This window comes from Taudactylus pleione, unplaced genomic scaffold (assembly GCF_031769625.1).
Source record: "Taudactylus pleione unplaced genomic scaffold, aTauple2 ptg000279l, whole genome shotgun sequence".
Lineage (NCBI taxonomy): Eukaryota > Metazoa > Chordata > Amphibia > Anura > Myobatrachidae > Taudactylus > Taudactylus pleione.
This window is the reverse complement of record NW_028284681.1, coordinates 4,757,501-4,762,209: the sequence shown is the minus strand read 5'-3', so window position 1 is coordinate 4,762,209 and position 4,709 is coordinate 4,757,501. Positions and strand designations below refer to the sequence as shown.

The 4,709-nt window shown below is 52.4% G+C and overlaps 10 non-coding genes across 10 annotated transcripts; 4 read left to right on the top strand and 6 right to left on the bottom strand.

The window, feature by feature from the left end:
* Window positions 1-333: 333 nt before the first annotated feature.
* On the bottom strand, window positions 334-404 carry TRNAG-GCC (transfer RNA glycine (anticodon GCC)). Its single transcript has one exon. It is a non-coding gene; the product is annotated as a tRNA-Gly (tRNA).
* A 146-nt stretch (window positions 405-550) lies between these two features.
* TRNAK-CUU (transfer RNA lysine (anticodon CUU)) lies at window positions 551-623 on the top strand. Its single transcript has one exon. It is a non-coding gene; the product is annotated as a tRNA-Lys (tRNA).
* A 526-nt stretch (window positions 624-1,149) lies between these two features.
* Window positions 1,150-1,220, bottom strand: TRNAG-GCC (transfer RNA glycine (anticodon GCC)). The gene has a single exon. It is a non-coding gene; the product is annotated as a tRNA-Gly (tRNA).
* A 908-nt stretch (window positions 1,221-2,128) lies between these two features.
* Window positions 2,129-2,199, bottom strand: TRNAG-GCC (transfer RNA glycine (anticodon GCC)). The gene has a single exon. It is a non-coding gene; the product is annotated as a tRNA-Gly (tRNA).
* Window positions 2,200-2,345: 146 nt separating this feature from the next.
* Window positions 2,346-2,418, top strand: TRNAK-CUU (transfer RNA lysine (anticodon CUU)). The gene has a single exon. It is a non-coding gene; the product is annotated as a tRNA-Lys (tRNA).
* Window positions 2,419-2,945: 527 nt separating this feature from the next.
* On the bottom strand, window positions 2,946-3,016 carry TRNAG-GCC (transfer RNA glycine (anticodon GCC)). The gene has a single exon. It is a non-coding gene; the product is annotated as a tRNA-Gly (tRNA).
* A 146-nt stretch (window positions 3,017-3,162) lies between these two features.
* On the top strand, window positions 3,163-3,235 carry TRNAK-CUU (transfer RNA lysine (anticodon CUU)). The gene has a single exon. It is a non-coding gene; the product is annotated as a tRNA-Lys (tRNA).
* A 526-nt stretch (window positions 3,236-3,761) lies between these two features.
* Window positions 3,762-3,832, bottom strand: TRNAG-GCC (transfer RNA glycine (anticodon GCC)). The gene has a single exon. It is a non-coding gene; the product is annotated as a tRNA-Gly (tRNA).
* A 146-nt stretch (window positions 3,833-3,978) lies between these two features.
* TRNAK-CUU (transfer RNA lysine (anticodon CUU)) lies at window positions 3,979-4,051 on the top strand. The gene has a single exon. It is a non-coding gene; the product is annotated as a tRNA-Lys (tRNA).
* Window positions 4,052-4,578: 527 nt separating this feature from the next.
* Window positions 4,579-4,649, bottom strand: TRNAG-GCC (transfer RNA glycine (anticodon GCC)). Its single transcript has one exon. It is a non-coding gene; the product is annotated as a tRNA-Gly (tRNA).
* Window positions 4,650-4,709: the final 60 nt, after the last annotated feature.

Below are 4,709 nucleotides of genomic sequence, written 5' to 3'. Positions count from 1 at the left end.
AATGCGGAACCTTCCACCTCCTCGGATAGTTCATTGTGTGAAACCAATGCTCTGCCCACTGAACTAGCTGGCCTGGGTTTCATAGGTTGCACTGCAAGGCCACGATGGCCTCATCAAGGTCTCGTCACTCCATTAACCAAGCCCGGCTAGCTAGAATCAAAACCGCTCCCCCCCCCCCCCTTACCTGGCGAGAATTCTGCCACTGAACCACCAATGCTTTACGGATGCAGAACATTTCACCTACTCGGGGAGTTCATTGTATGAAACCAATGCGTAGCCAGCGTGAGAAACTAGGACACCAAAATCACTGGCATTTCAGCAAAAGCTCTACATTGCATTGGCCGGGAATCGAACCCGGGCCTCCCGCGTGGCAGGCGAGAATTCTACCACTGAACCACCAATGCTTTACGCATGCGGAACCTTCCACCTACTCGGGTAGTTCATTGTGTGAAACCAATGCTCTGCCCACTGAACTAGCTGGCCTGGGTTTCATAGGTTGCAGGGCAAGGCAACGATGGCCTCATCAAGGTCTCGTCGCTCCATTAACCAAGCCCGGCTAGCTCAGTCGGTAGAGCATGAGACTCTTAATCTCAGGGTCGTGGGTTCGAGCCCCACGTTGGGTGGGACTTTTGCATTTTGCTGTATCATGGTATGTGGAACACTATATAGCTGCACCACCAATAACCAGCGTGAGAAACTAGGACACCAAAATCACTGGCATGTCAGCAAAAGCTCTACATTGCATTGGCCGGGAATCGAAACCGGGCCTCCCGCGTGGCAGGCGAGAATTCTACCACTGAACCACCAATGCTTTACGAATGCGGAACCTTCCACCTCCTCGGATAGTTCATTGTGTGAAACCAATGCTCTGCCCACTGAACTAGCTGGCCTGGGTTTCATAGGTTGCACTGCAAGGCCACGATGGCCTCATCAAGGTCTCGTCACTCCATTAACCAAGCCCGGCTAGCTAGAATCAAAACCGCTCCCCCCCCCCCCTTACCTGGCGAGAATTCTGCCACTGAACCACCAATGCTTTACGGATGCAGAACATTTCACCTACTCGGGGAGTTCATTGTATGAAACCAATGCGTAGCCAGCGTGAGAAACTAGGACACCAAAATCACTGGCATTTCAGCAAAAGCTCTACATTGCATTGGCCGGGAATCGAACCCGGGCCTCCCGCGTGGCAGGCGAGAATTCTACCACTGAACCACCAATGCTTTACGCATGCGGAACCTTCCACCTACTCGGGTAGTTCATTGTGTGAAACCAATGCTCTGCCCACTGAACTAGCTGGCCTGGGTTTCATAGGTTGCAGGGCAAGGCAACGATGGCCTCATCAAGGTCTCGTCGCTCCATTAACCAAGCCCGGCTAGCTCAGTCGGTAGAGCAGTTTTGCATTTTGCTGTATCATGGTATGTGGAACACTATATAGCTGCACCACCAATAGCCAGCATGAGAAACTAGGACACCAAAATCACTGGCATGTCAGCAAAAGCTCTACATTGCATTGGCCGGGAATCAAAACCGGGCCTCCCGCGTGGCAGGCGAGAATTCTGCCACTGAACCACCAATGCTTTACGGATGCAGAACATTTCACCTACTCGGGGAGTTCATTGTATGAAACCAATGCGTAGCTGCACCACCAATAGCCAGCGTGAGAAACTAGGACAACAAAATCACTGGCATTTCAGCAAAAGCTCTACATTGCATTGGCCGGGAATCGAAACCGGGCCTCCCGCGTGGCAGGCGAGAATTCTACCACTGAACCACCAATGCTTTACGCATGCGGAACCTTCCACCTCCTCGGATAGTTCATTGTGTGAAACCAATGCTCTGCCCACTGAACTAGCTGGCCTGGGTTTCATAGGTTGCAGGGCAAGGCCACGATGGCCTCATCAAGGTCTCGTCGCTCCATTAACCAAGCCCGGCTAGCTAGAATCAAAACCGGGCCTCCCGCGTGGCAGGCGAGAATTCTGCCACTGAACCACCAATGCTTTACGGATGCAGAACATTTCACCTACTCGGGGAGTTCATTGTATGAAACCAATGCGTAGCTGCACCACCAATAGCCAGCGTGAGAAACTAGGACACCAAAATCACTGGCATTTCAGCAAAAGCTCTACATTGCATTGGCCGGGAATCGAACCCGGGCCTCCCGCGTGGCAGGCGAGAATTCTACCACTGAACCACCAATGCTTTACGCATGCGGAACCTTCCACCTACTCGGGTAGTTCATTGTGTGAAACCAATGCTCTGCCCACTGAACTAGCTGGCCTGGGTTTCATAGGTTGCAGGGCAAGGCAACGATGGCCTCATCAAGGTCTCGTCGCTCCATTAACCAAGCCCGGCTAGCTCAGTCGGTAGAGCATGAGACTCTTAATCTCAGGGTCGTGGGTTCGAGCCCCACGTTGGGCGGGACTTTTGCATTTTGCTGTATCATGGTATGTGGAACACTATATAGCTGCACCACCAATAACCAGCGTGAGAAACTAGGACACCAAAATCACTGGCATGTCAGCAAAAGCTCTACATTGCATTGGCCGGGAATCGAAACCGGGTCTCCCGCGTGGCAGGCGAGAATTCTACCACTGAACCACCAATGCTTTACGAATGCGGAACCTTCCACCTCCTCGGATAGTTCATTGTGTGAAACCAATGCTCTGCCCACTGAACTAGCTGGCCTGGGTTTCATAGGTTGCACTGCAAGGCCACGATGGCCTCATCAAGGTCTCGTCACTCCATTAACCAAGCCCGGCTAGCTAGAATCAAAACCGCTCCCCCCCCCCCCCTTACCTGGCGAGAATTCTGCCACTGAACCACCAATGCTTTACGGATGCAGAACATTTCACCTACTCGGGGAGTTCATTGTATGAAACCAATGCGTAGCCAGCGTGAGAAACTAGGACACCAAAATCACTGGCATTTCAGCAAAAGCTCTACATTGCATTGGCCGGGAATCGAACCCGGGCCTCCCGCGTGGCAGGCGAGAATTCTACCACTGAACCACCAATGCTTTACGCATGCGGAACCTTCCACCTACTCGGGTAGTTCATTGTGTGAAACCAATGCTCTGCCCACTGAACTAGCTGGCCTGGGTTTCATAGGTTGCAGGGCAAGGCAACGATGGCCTCATCAAGGTCTCGTCGCTCCATTAACCAAGCCCGGCTAGCTCAGTCGGTAGAGCATGAGACTCTTAATCTCAGGGTCGTGGGTTCGAGCCCCACGTTGGGCGGGACTTTTGCATTTTGCTGTATCATGGTATGTGGAACACTATATAGCTGCACCACCAATAACCAGCATGAGAAACTAGGACACCAAAATCACTGGCATGTCAGCAAAAGCTCTACATTGCATTGGCCGGGAATCGAAACCGGGCCTCCCGCGTGGCAGGCGAGAATTCTACCACTGAACCACCAATGCTTTACGAATGCGGAACCTTCCACCTCCTCGGATAGTTCATTGTGTGAAACCAATGCTCTGCCCACTGAACTAGCTGGCCTGGGTTTCATAGGTTGCACTGCAAGGCCACGATGGCCTCATCAAGGTCTCGTCACTCCATTAACCAAGCCCGGCTAGCTAGAATCAAAACCGCTCCCCCCCCCCCCTTACCTGGCGAGAATTCTGCCACTGAACCACCAATGCTTTACGGATGCAGAACATTTCACCTACTCGGGGAGTTCATTGTATGAAACCAATGCGTAGCCAGCGTGAGAAACTAGGACACCAAAATCACTGGCATTTCAGCAAAAGCTCTACATTGCATTGGCCGGGAATCGAACCCGGGCCTCCCGCGTGGCAGGCGAGAATTCTACCACTGAACCACCAATGCTTTACGCATGCGGAACCTTCCACCTACTCGGGTAGTTCATTGTGTGAAACCAATGCTCTGCCCACTGAACTAGCTGGCCTGGGTTTCATAGGTTGCAGGGCAAGGCAACGATGGCCTCATCAAGGTCTCGTCGCTCCATTAACCAAGCCCGGCTAGCTCAGTCGGTAGAGCATGAGACTCTTAATCTCAGGGTCGTGGGTTCGAGCCCCACGTTGGGTGGGACTTTTGCATTTTGCTGTATCATGGTATGTGGAACACTATATAGCTGCACCACCAATAACCAGCGTGAGAAACTAGGACACCAAAATCACTGGCATGTCAGCAAAAGCTCTACATTGCATTGGCCGGGAATCGAAACCGGGCCTCCCGCGTGGCAGGCGAGAATTCTACCACTGAACCACCAATGCTTTACGAATGCGGAACCTTCCACCTCCTCGGATAGTTCATTGTGTGAAACCAATGCTCTGCCCACTGAACTAGCTGGCCTGGGTTTCATAGGTTGCACTGCAAGGCCACGATGGCCTCATCAAGGTCTCGTCACTCCATTAACCAAGCCCGGCTAGCTAGAATCAAAACCGCTCCCCCCCCCCCCCTTACCTGGCGAGAATTCTGCCACTGAACCACCAATGCTTTACGGATGCAGAACATTTCACCTACTCGGGGAGTTCATTGTATGAAACCAATGCGTAGCCAGCGTGAGAAACTAGGACACCAAAATCACTGGCATTTCAGCAAAAGCTCTACATTGCATTGGCCGGGAATCGAACCCGGGCCTCCCGCGTGGCAGGCGAGAATTCTACCACTGAACCACCAATGCTTTACGCATGCGGAACCTTCCACCTACTCGGGTAGTTCATTGTGTGAAACCAATGCTCTG